This window comes from Elaeis guineensis, chromosome 11 (genome assembly GCF_000442705.2).
Source record: "Elaeis guineensis isolate ETL-2024a chromosome 11, EG11, whole genome shotgun sequence".
In the NCBI taxonomy this organism is placed as follows: domain Eukaryota; kingdom Viridiplantae; phylum Streptophyta; class Magnoliopsida; order Arecales; family Arecaceae; genus Elaeis; species Elaeis guineensis.
The window spans coordinates 119,157,003-119,170,581 of record NC_026003.2 but is presented as its reverse complement, the minus strand read 5'-3'; the positions used below and the strand labels follow the sequence as shown (position 1 = coordinate 119,170,581).

At 32.4% G+C, this 13,579-nt stretch overlaps 1 non-coding gene across 1 annotated transcript; it reads right to left on the bottom strand.

Annotated features, from left to right (window-relative positions):
- Positions 1 to 13,129: 13,129 nt before the first annotated feature.
- On the bottom strand, positions 13,130 to 13,236 carry LOC140852732 (small nucleolar RNA R71). Its single transcript, XR_012135633.1, has one exon. It is a non-coding gene; the product is annotated as a small nucleolar RNA R71 (small nucleolar RNA).
- Positions 13,237 to 13,579: the final 343 nt, after the last annotated feature.

Below are 13,579 nucleotides of genomic sequence, written 5' to 3'. Positions count from 1 at the left end.
ATTGACAGGTGACAGGAATTAGCAGGTGCTTGTCTTAAATTCATCTCATAAATTAAGACAAGCCTTTTTTGAGCTGGACAAGCTTCATTTAGACTGAGAGAAACCTTTCCAAGGTTCTTTGGATGAGTGAAATCATATTTGACTCAGTAGAGACAGAAAAGATTATACGAGGAGAAAGTTAGGCTCAATCGTATGCTAGCACGATTTTCTTGAACCTAATTGGATCTTATCCAAATCAATTGGGTTAGCCCAATTGATGACATCCTGATCCTAACTCTTGTTTGTGTGATCCATTTAGGTTCAATTTCGTATGGTAATGAGATATGTCATGATCTCATCATTGACATCATCGAAATTCTTTTCGATGGACCAGAACTCTTCTGATTCAGATAATTAGAATGATCGATCATCAAGATCATTCTAATTGCTCTCAAAATCCATCAGTGACACCTAGCAGTATGTGATGGCAATCCATCAAAACTGAAGATGAACCTCTCTGTGCAGCTACTTGTGTGATTGAGTTCCTCTATCATGAGTTCCGACTAAATTAGGGTTAAGGTGAACTCGTCAAACTCAACATCAGTCATATGAATTAATCGATCGATCCGAGTCTGATGTGAAATCCCAATGGAAAACTTTTTTTTCATTATTTCATTCTGCCATGGCCATGGGCTTAAGGACTCGATCTTTTGATCTTCATAGGACTACTCCTCTCATCTACCAAGGTTGATAGATCCCATCTTGGTGGGACCTAGTTTCTATAATGAATATGCTACAGCCAACATACACCTCAGGGTTCTGAATGGCTAGGAGATCGAGTTATGGTGTAGTCAAACTATAACACACTCAAGGTGAACTGTCGATGCACCTCAGGTCAAAGAACTAGACACACAACTACAGCATCGAGCTAGTCATCGATGAGAAGGTAGACTTCCTTATGACTGCTCGAGGTGGTCACGCTCAGTACTCTCGTTCTCAATGAATACCTATACTCTCACTTTGATATCTCCACATCGTAGACTCAAGACATATCTACCCTAAGAAAGCGATCGTACACCAACTTTCTGGATCAATCACCATCCTTGTGATGATCCTATGGTCAGGAGTTGTTTATGAGTTAGTTATGTAAATTCATGTCTTAAATTTTTAACTCTTGAAAATATGAATTGACATTCCTACTAACTCAAAGGATGTATCACAGACACAATATACACAATGTGATAGAAAAATAATCTATTTATTGATTTATAGTCAAAATTATAAATTTATCCTTAAATTTGTACATGAATGTGTCAGCCAATCTGACATCTAGGGCACACATCTAACACTAAATGTAACTCCGGTTGGATTCTCATTTTTTGTAAATCAAGATCAGCTTTTGTACCATCTTTTATTTTTTCTGAGATGTTCAATACAGCATCGATGATATTATCACAAATATTTTTTTCAATGCACATTACATTTAGATGATGACGAAGTAGTAGTTGCTTCCAATATGGTAGTTCAAAAAAGATGCTTCGCTTCGTTCAATTCAGCTCAGCTTCAGTACGCTTCCACTTGTGAGTATCTGATGTTTTTTTAAATTGGATATTTTCAATGACTTCAAGTTATTCTAAAATTTTTGCTCCATTTAACTCCTTAGATGACAGACACCGATCGGACTTATTATCAAAATATTGATTATAATGGATTCTCCAAGAATGATTACCAGAAAGAAATCGCCGATGACTCATAAAATATATTTTCCATCGGTGCTTTAAATGTAAGGAGGATGCATTCCTATTACATATTAGACATGCAAGATATCTTTTGATGCTCCATCTAGATAAATTTTTATATGTAGAAAAATTATTTATGATCTATAGAATCGAAGCATGCAACTTAAACTTATTTCGACTCACAGAATCATATGTCTGTACCTTATTTTTCTATAGCACTTTCAAATCATTGATTAAAGGTCGTAGATATACATCAATTTTATTACCTGATGCTTTCGAACTCGGAATCAATAGTGACATAAAAATAAATGATTCTTTCATGCACTTTCAAGGTGATACATTATATACAACTAGCATCACAAGCCACATGCTGTAAGAGGTACTCAGATTACCATGGAGATTAAATTCATCTATCACTAGATCAAGCCGGATATTGCTCGGGTCACTCACAAAGTGCGGATGCTTTGCATCAAAGTCTTTCCACACTAAAAAATTGACCGAGTGGCTAAGTATGTTCTCCTCTGGAACCCGCTACTCATAATGCCATCTCATTTCTTCAGCTGTCTTTGTGGACATCTACAATCTTTGAAGTCTTGGAATCAATGAAAAATATCTCAAAATCTTTTGAGATATCTTTTTTACTCTCCTATTATCAGTTTTGTATCTAGGCTCACTGCATTTCAAACATTCAGTTGTCTATTCGTTATCCTTATAAAATAATATACTTCAGAATATGATTTTGAAAGTCTCTCTCCATCAGGAAGAGCTGCTTTAATCAATATTAAAATTTGATCAAATGACTTCTGTCTCTATCGATTCACGATTTTAATATGAAGCAATTTTATCAAAAACTCTAACTTAAAAAATTTGTACAATTTGGATAGAGTGGCTCTCGTGCATCCCTTACAAGCTTTACAAACTATTTAGAAGTCCCTTCTACCTCAAGCCAGATATTATGTTTATGATCAGAATTGCTTTCAGATGCAGTAGTACTCATGCGTATATTTGAACAAGCACTCTGATATAAATTATCTAATAATTCTCTTATACCACTATGTTCGATAAGTCCAGCAGCATCACTATCATCTTCAGTATCATCATCATCGCATACTACTTCATTCGGATCACCCTCCCCATGCCATATCCAACAAGATACTTCTTATCCATACCATAATATAGCAGATGCTCCTTAACAAGTGTTATGTGACGATATATCATATTGATACATCTCTTGCATGGATACTTTATCCGACTCGCACTGTCAGCCTTATGCCATGCAAACTCAATAAAATCTTGAACTTCTTTTCGATATTCAGATAAAAAAATATCTCTAACATTCATCTAATTTTTGTTGATATCCATCTAACAACAAATATAAAATCATTAACAACCAAAAAAAGTTCAGTGGTATTCTGAATTTTGATCTAAATTTTGGACTGAATCACGATCCAAATTCCGACCAAAATCTTAATCTGGATCCAGACACGAATCACTTTATATAAAACAACATATATTAAAAAATACAAATTGAACAGTAGCACAAAAAATGTATATCCATCAATTTAATGAAGTAAAAATATATGATCCTATCCATTTCAAATCATTACTAACAGGAGTGGCCCTATCTATTTAAGAAAAATAATAATCTTATTATTATTATTAATAGATATTTTATTTTATTTTTATGAAAATTTCAACAGCATCTTCTCATGGTTCTCCAAGTATACGATGTAAATATGGTACCTACGCACCCTATCTACCATATACCCGAAGAATAATGGACAGATAACTACTGAATATCATATAATGAAATAAAATATCAACTATTAATAATAATAAGATTATTATTTTTTTAAAAAGTCTAAATACGGGACATCCAATTTAACTACCATCTCTGAACATACATTCGAAGATAGATTTTTAATTTATCAAAAAAGCATAACTCCGTATTGAAATTTTTTTATCAAAAATTTTAATAGAGTTTTCTTTAAAATAAAATTATTTTTTATATTTAATTATAATAAATAAAAGCATATAAAATAGCACATAAAATAATTAAATTATAATAAGTAACAGCAATGTGCATTGTGTTAGTGAAAAAAATAATTAATCAAATAATTAAATAATTTTAACAGTAATACTAAAAAATTTATGCAATAAATATAATTAATCAAATAATTTTTCTGATCTCGTTTCTGCTGGCCGACACCCTCTCCGACCCCATCTCCCCCGACCGACACCCTTCCCGACCCCATCTCCCCTGGTCGCCCCCTCTCCGACCCCATCTCCATCGGTCGACACCCTCCCCGGCCCCATCTCTCCCGACTGCCAGTGGCCCTGTCCTCAGCCCCATCTTCTTCGATCGCCGACAGGCCCCCTCCTCGGCCCCATCTCCCCCGACCGCCGACCGCCCCCTCTCCGACCCCGTCTCTGCCAACCGACACCCTCCTCGGCCCTATATCTGCCGGCCGACATCCTCCTCGGCCCCATCTCCATCGACCGACACCCTCCCCGACCCCGTCGCCGACACCCTCCCCAGCCCCAGAGCCCATCCCCGCCTGCCCGGTCACAATCACCGCAGGCCTGGCACGGCCCAGCCCCATCCCTGCAGGCTCGACCCAGCCCCATCCCCGTCGGCCCCCCGGTGGCTCGAGAAAATATCAAAAAAATAAATAAATCCTTACCACCAGCCCGGCCCCATCCCCACCGGCCTAGCCCCATCCCTGCCGCTCCCTCCCTGACCCCGTCTCCGCCGGCCGACACCCTCCCCGGCCCCATCTCCACCCACCGCCAACACCCTCCTCGACCCCAGACCCCATCCCCGCAGGCTCGATCACAGTCACCGTTGGCCCGGCCCGACCCCATCCTTGCCGGCTCGACCCGACCCCATCCCCGCCGGCCCCCCGATGGCCCGAGAAAACACAAAAAAAAAATCCTTACCATCGGCCCGGCCATGGTCGCTGCCAGCCCGGCCACATCCCCGCCGGCCCCTCGGTGGCCCGAGAAAACATCAAAAAAAAAAAACAAATCCTTACCACCGATCCGGTCACAGTCACCATCGGCTCGGCCCATCCCTGCTAGCCCAACCCGGCCCCATCCCCGCCGGCCCCTCGGTGGCCCGAGAAAGCATAAAAAAAAAAAATCCTTATCGCCAGCTCGATCACAGTTACTGCTGGCCCGGCCTGGCCCCATCCTCGTCGGCCCGGCCCCATCCCCACTGATCCCCCGGTGGCCCGAGAAAACACCAAAAAAAAATCCTTACCACTGGCCCGGTCACAGTCGTCGCTGGCCCGACCCCATCCCCGTCGGGTCCCCGGTGGCCCGAGGAAACACAAAAAAAAAATTCTTACCTCCAACGACAGAAGACGGTGATGGACGGCAGACAGACGTGGCAGTGGGATGCGACGGCGGGGAGAGAGAAGAGAGCAGAGAGGGGGAGGGGGAATAGGTTTCATGCGAAACGGGGGGAGGAAAAGAAAATAGGTTTCACGATGAGACTTGATAGAATGCAAACTATTAGCGATGTAAATTTTTATCGCTAATAATTAATTTTCATAGCTAATAATTCAGAAAAAAATTCTTCGATAAAAAAATTTTCATACCAAAAAAATAATTTACGATAAAAAAAAATATTTCATCGTTAATAAGACTATTAACGATGGAAAATAATTTTCATCGCTAATAATTTTTATCAAAAAAAATCTCATTTTTTTATTAAAAAAATTTTTCCATCAAAAAGAATTATTTACGATGAAAAGCTTTGTGTCGTTAATTAGGTTATTAGCGATGAAAAAATAATTTTTAATGCTAACAATTTTTGCAAAAAAAATTATCCTCATTTTCTAAAAAAATATTTAAGGTAAAAATAAAATATTTCATCATTGATTATCTTATTAGCAAAAAAAAATAATTTTTATCGCTAATAATTCAACCAAAAAATAAAAAAATTATTTACGACAAAAAAAATCATCGTCAATAATCTTATTAGCAATGAAAACTAAAATTTTATTGTCAATAATTCTATCCAATTTTAGATTTTTCTCACTAAAAAAATTTTCTATCTAAAAAATTTAACAACAAAAAATGACATTAAAAAAATATTCATGATGAAAAATAAAATATTAATAAAAAAATTTATATAAATATTTAATTTATAATTTTTTTCAAAAAAAATTATATATATAAAAAAATTAGGCACTCAAAAAAATTACGTAATCATGTACCGTCAGATGAAATTTTTTTTCCTACTGATATATTACGGATGTTAACTAACAATCAAATATAATTTATAATTAAAAAAATCTAACTAATTAGATTTATTTTTTTGGTAGTAACGCTATCATGAGTTGATCGAAAGGTTTGAATGGACATCCAAACTCAAATTTAATCTGCGAGCAGCTAAGACCCTTGAGATCCGATGCAAAAAGAGCATAGTAGAAAGGATAATACCTGCTCAGGAGTATGTCAATCTTAGAATAAATCTTGAACTGGATAGCAATAATAAGAGTTCAGCTAGTTCGAGAGTATTTGCAACAAACAATCATCATATACCAACTAAGATTATGATTGCACTCTTGAAACATAATACTGAAAGATCCAGCAAAGACCTTCCGCATACAGTTTAGAAGTATATGACACAATTTAGTTCATTGAACAGTTGATAAAGTTTTGTTCTTTATAAAGATCAATTACCATGTGAATAATATTTTGTGGATCATATTTTAATGTATAAAGGTCCAGTATCATCTTATTTTTATGTTCTTAGACAGATACAAGGCTTTGTACTTTATGACCTTTGGTCAGCCCAAAGAACCAACAACCTATGCAAAATTGAGTAATGAAACAGATTCAAAGAAATTTAGAGATGAAAAGTATTGTCGTAAATAATGATCAACTTTTAATTTTTTTCATCGTAAATAATAGACTATTTATGATGAAAAATATATTTTCGTCGCAAACACTAAGTTATTTATCATATAATATTTTAATCATAAATAATCTATAATTTTTATATTTTTTAAAATTTTTATTTTTTTAAAAATATTGATAATAAAAATATTTTTATCATAAATAATTGACTATTTATGATAAATTTTTTTTTTATTGTTAATAATCTGTAGTTTTTAAATTTTTAAATTTTTAAATTTTTTATCTATTAATGATGAAAAATTTTTATCGCAAATACTTAGATATTTACGATGAAAATCTACTTTCCATTATAAATACTAGACTATTTACGATCTAATATTTTCATTATAAATAATCTATAATTTTTAAATTTTTAAATTTTTTTATTTTTTTCAAATATTATCGATGAAAATTTTTCATCATAAATAATAGATTATTTATGATAAAAAATAGATTTTTATCATAAATAATTAAGTATTTATGATGTAATATTTTTATCGCTGATAATCTATAGTTTATGAATTTTTAAAATTTTTTGATATTTTTTATTTATTAGCGATGAAAAATTTTTATCATAAATATTCAGATATTTATGATGAAAAATTATTTTTTATCATCAAAACTTAAGTATTTATGATGTAATATTTTTATCATAAATAATTTATAATTTTTAAATTTTTAAATTTTTTTTTAAATATTAGTAATAAAAATTTTTCATCGTAAATAATAGATTATTTATGATGAAAAATAAATTTTTATTAGAAATAATCAAGTATTTATGATGTAATATTTTTATCACTAATAATCTATAGTTTATAAATTTTTAAATTTTTTTATAATTTTCATCTATCGGCGATAAAAAAATTTTATCATAAATATTCAGGTATTTGCGATGAAAATTTTTTTTTCATCATCAAAACTCAAGTATTTGCTACGTAATATTTTAGTCGCTAATAATGTATAGTTTTTAAATTTTAAATATATTTTAATTTTTTCTTGTATTAGGGATAAAATATTTTTATCATAAATAATTTAGTATTTATGATGAAAAATTTTTTTTCATCACAAATAATCAAGTATTTATGATGTAATATTTTCATCATAAATAATTTATAATTTTTAAATTTTTAAATTTTTTTATTTTTTTTAAATATTAGCGATAAAATTTTTTTATCGTAAATAATTTAGTATTTACATTGGTAGTTTCATTTTCATCATGAATACTCATTATTTACGACGTAATATTTTCGTCACAAATAGTATATAATTTTTAAATTTTTTTATTTTTTTTAAATATTAGTGATAAAATTTTTTTATCATAAATAATATGTATTTATGATGAAAAATATATTTTAAATATTAACATTATTTATGATGAAAATATTTTTATTACAAATATTTGAAAATATAAAATTAAAATAAATATTTTATTATTGATGATGATTATTTTCATTGCAAATAATAGGTATTTACGATGAATTTTTTTTTTCATCACAAATATCGAGATATTTACGATGAAAAATAATTTTTATCATAAATATTTTATTATTAACGTTAAAAATAATTTTTTATCATAAATATCCTTATTGATGATAAAAATATTTTCGTCATAAATAAATTCGTCACAAATTTTTTTTTCTCTTGTAGTGCCATTTAATCCTTTTTATAAATGGGTCAAATCGGATCGGGTCGGATTGTAATCTGTTTAACTCGTAACACTTAGGACTTTAAGGGCTTTAGGGATTAGGGCCACTGTTTCGCTGTTCTATCATTCCACTCATTCGGTCGGTTCCATAGCTTCCGTTATTCACTACTTCCCTCCTTTCGATGCTTGAGCCTCTAGGGTTTTCCATCCCAGCTCATTCTCGACACCCCTCTCGACTAAGGATCCCCCACCATCTTTTCCAGTGCCATTGCTAGCAACAGGTGGTTGCCTGCTAACAGCTCCTCCCCGTTCACAGCTGTGTTGGCTAGTATCATCCCCACACCTCTTGTCACCTTCACCACCTCTCCCTTCGCCAGGTGTAGGACTTTCATGGTATTTTTCTCTCTATTTCACTTTCGATGAGAGCATCTTGTTTCGATTTTCATTCTGATCTACATTTTTTTCTACAAATATGATGTTTTTATCCGATTTTTCAATTATTTTCCTAGGATTTTATTTAGTAAATTATTTTTTACTTAAGATTCTCTTGTTTTTGTGATTTTTGATGAGCTTTTTGGGGTTTTGTTCAATAAATGTGTGGATGTGGATGATACTGTTGATTTCTTGATTTCTTGGGGATTTTGTCATGTTAGATCTGATGAGATTGGTTGTAGTTTTGCTGATGATTAGTTTGAAGTTATTTTTTGATCTAGGTTACTAGATTTGTTGGTTTTTAAGAACTACTATGATTGATTTAATTTTTTTGGTTGGAAATAGATGGATCTGGTCGGTGGCCACTAATGGATGCTTCCATCTTCTTCGATATTTTAAGCTTTATTTTAAGGTTTGTGTAAGGAGGTTATGATTATTTTGGAATATCTGATTTAAATTTCAAAACAACAATAATCTTGGACGGCCTTCTTCTAGAGGCAACCGATTGTTGTTGTTTTGATTTAGTTATAGATAAAATACTAAATCTAAACCTCCTCTTCCTCTTTCTTTTTTTGATGTTCTAACTATTTTTAATTTTTTGGTGGTGATAGGATTTGGCTTAGAGTTAATATTGTATCCTATTTGAATTTTCTGTATGTGCTATTGTTGTATCTTCTTCTTTTTTTTACTGATCAAATTTTTTCCTCATATTTTATATTATTTAAAGTGATTATATTATTTAAAGTGATTATATGTTAACCAGTGGCAGCATTTATTCTCTTTTAATTTTCAGTTTGAAATGGTATATTTTATCTTGAATTAAACGTGCTAGCTATTTGTGATGTTTGTCTTATTTAAAAACAGGTTAAACGGATTGGATCGGATCGATTAAACAGGTTGTTCATTTAATAAATAGGTTAAATGATAAGCAAATTAAATAGGTTAGATTAGGTCAGATCAATTAAACAGATTAATTATTTAATAAACTACAGGTTAAATAGGTCGGATCGGATGATCTATTTATTAAATGGATCAGATTCAGATTCAAAATTCTAACTTGTTTAATAAATAGGTTGGGTTCAGGTATGATATTTTTTGATCCAACCCGTATCTGATCTGATCTGTTTATAATTCGATCCGATCTGATTGCCACTCCTAACTGTGCTGCTTGCTATAGTGGCTGAGGCCTACAAAGGTGTTCGGCCGTCCATCTCCCTTTCCCTTCTTCCGTCTTCTCTCCATTTAATTTGTGGTAGTACTAGAATTTTGGAGATACTAAATCTAAATGATTGCTCATTTAATTAGTAATTTCTCTGTAGATGGTCGATGATTATATCATGTTAATGCTGCAACTGAGATTCATTTAGTTGTGTAAATTGTAAATTTAATGATTTATGGTTACTTTTATCTTGATGTTTTTGAAATTTTTTTAAAATTTTATTTGGTTTAAGTTGTGAGTAGAAGGAAGCTATGGAAAAAGAAGAGGAGGAACCATGAATGCTGATAAGTGATATATTTTTACATTTATTGTAAGTATTTTTGATAATTTATGGTGCTAACATCTTCTTAAAAATCTTAATTTCATGAATTTATTAAATTTTTTTAAAAAATAAGTAATTTTAAAAAAAATATAAAATTAGATATATTTATAAAAAATAGATCTTAATTTAATTGAACAATTTAAACATCAAAATAAAAAAAAATTAAAAAATTTAATGCATATTTTTTTTCAATTTTTCAGATAAAAATCGGAGCAAAAATGGAGCTAAAATATTCTAAAAAATAAAAAAATAGCCTTCGGTGTACGGTGGACCGACCGCTCGATCCACAGAGCCAGGACGCGATCCATCGAAAATGCTACGCAGTCCACAGGCACGGTCTACGGGCAGCGAAAGCTATTTTGCACCATCCAATGGTTAAGATTTAATCTGAAGATCGATCCAACGGCTGCTGTTCGTTGTCGGTTTATAAGAGAATTTTTTGCACGATCAGACGGCCGAAAATGAATCCATCATGAGATCTGACGGCTGAGGATGCTCCCGACTGAGAATAAAATATTATCATCACGATCCGACAGTCCAGAACCAATTCCAGATATGATCGGATGGCTGTGGTTCAATCCAACTTTGATAAAGATTAAAACTATAGATTTTGGGCAGATCTGGATGGTTCAAGCTCCATCCAACGGTCAGGAATATTCCTAAGGGGATTAATATAATTTCTAAGGGTTTTAGGACTCCTTTTCCTACCAAAAAATTATAAAAAATTTATCTATAAATAGAGAGTCTGGGAATAAGCTTTGAGAGTAAAAAAATTGAGTAGAAAGTATAGAAAAAATAGAAAAAAAATTAAAAAGCTTTAGGGATCTAAGGAAAAGAAGAAGAGAAGTCGGTTCATTCTACGGAGTATGATGGAAGATGGAGAGGTCATCAACCATCTTTTCGATAAGACTTGGCTGATCAAGTTTAAATCTTTATTATAGTTTTATTTTTATTTTATTTTATTATTATTTTTAAATTTTTTATACTTAAATTTTAATTTTAATTAATATAAAATTTATTTTTCTATATTTTAAATTTTTATCTTTTATTTTTTGTACGTAAATTCTAGGATCTAATTAGTAGATCTTAGTACCAATTTATTTTTATACTTTTTAAATTCTTATTATTTATTTTTATTACAAGTAGATGCTAGGATCTAGTTAGTAGATCTTAGTACCTAATTTATTTTTTATATTTTTAATTTTTATTTTTTGACTTAAAATTACTTTCTTTAAAATTTTATTTTCTTTTTATAAAATCAAAGATTTCAAATCAAAATCCTACCTTCTCTATGAATTTGATCCAATTCACTACTTTCTACGTATTTTTTATTTTTATTGAAGTCAGAATTTGATTGATAATCACGGTGTCCTAACGACAGCATCGCGATCGTATCAAATTTTTGACGTCGTTGTCGGGGAAGGCACCAATTTTAATATTTGATTTTTTTGATTTTCTTATGACTATTGCTTACTAATTTTTTTTATCTTTTTGCAGAAAAAATTCAAAAATTCAAAAAAAAAGAGAGATAGAAAGCTTTCAAATTGGTGAGATCAATCCTAACCCTAGCCTTAACTATTTTTTTAGTATTAATTATTATTTTTTTAATTAACCTAAAATTCATCCACATAAATCTAATAAAAATTACATGACAAGAGTAGAAACTTAATTTTTAGAAAATTCATCATTGTATATTTATTTTTGGTGATCGTTGGAGACAAGGTAAGCTTTCAAGTTTTATTAGTTTCATGCATCTAATTTAGTTGCATAAAACTCCTTGTTTGAAATTGATTGTGCATATTCATCTCAAATTAATTTAAAGACAACACCCATAACAAGATAAGGTGGAGATTTCATCACCCTCCCTTGGCCCAAAAACAACCAACCAGCATCCCATATTAACCCTGGCCTAACTAAAATCAAGTAGACATTGGCCCCTAGTATTAATTGAGTTCAATTTTGGGTATTGTGCTCAAGTCAAGTGCAAAGTAAGTCCGGACTCACTCCTGAAACTGGTGTCTAAGGCTAGAGGTTATAAAGGCTCAGCCTAAGTGGATTTGTGATTATTTAATTGGTTCTGTTAGCTTACCTGGCCAATTCAATTGATGTCTAAGGCAAACAATGGGGGGACCCCCACGATCCCACCTCTTACCTGGCTAGTTGAAAGAAGTGAGAACAAACCCAATTTGTATTTAAGCTAAGCCACTCTACATCGAACTGTTAGGTTTAAGAAACCCATAGGAGTCTAGGTTTAATTGTTTGCTAACTTGATTATAATTAACACTAAACCACAACTAATTCTTCCCACCTTACGTATCTAGGTCTAGGATTCTTTTTTTCTTCTCTCTCCTTTTTTCTCTTAAAAAAAATGAAACAAAAATAAAACTTGAATCATACATTAGGGTTTGCACTGGTATATGCAAGATAGAAGATCTTTCTATCCTGACCTAGTTGAACCTAATCCTGAAATTGAACAGTTGATTCATATTAAACTTGAAAATCAGATGGCTGGAGATCCTAGAGAATCATCTAGGCAGATGAAGGAATATTTTATTCCTTCCACCTATAACCCATCGACTTGTATCCACTTACCTGATATCCCTGCAAGTCACTATGAGATCAAGTCGACCACAATCTAGATGCTCTCGTCTTTCTATGAGAATACTAATGAAGATCTTTACAAGCATCTGAATGAGTTCTTAAAAATTTGTTCCACAGTGAAAATTTAAAATTTTACTGATGATGCACTTAGATTGACCTTATTCTCCTTCTCACTTAAAGACAAAATCAAGTACTGACTTGGCATAATAGGGAGACCAATCCAAACTGGGGCTGAAATGCAGCATGAGTTTATTAAGAAATTCTATCCCATAGGTCGAACCAACACCATGAGGCGAGCCATCACTGGATTTGCTCAGCTTCTAGGAGAACAAATTCATGAATCATGGGAGAGACTTAAGGAACTTCTTAGAAAATGCCCACACCATGGTCTATCTAAGTGGCAAATTTTTAAACTTTTTATGAGGGTTTAGGTGACCAATACAGACAAATGGTAGATGCATCTTATGGGGGTACATTCATGAGTAAAAGTGAGGATGAAGCCTACACTTTATTTAAAACTTTGAGTGAAAATTCAATCAATCATGCTTCATTATTCTCCTACGAAAGATCAATTCCTCATCAAAAATGGACAGAAATTTTTGAGATCAAGCAAACAGACTCTAGTCCTAAGGTCGATCTGAACCTAATAGCCTAAAGATTAGATAAAGTCGACCTTCTTGCTCAGAAATTTGATCAGTTCCTAGCATTAGGTCAACAATCTCCTGCACAATACA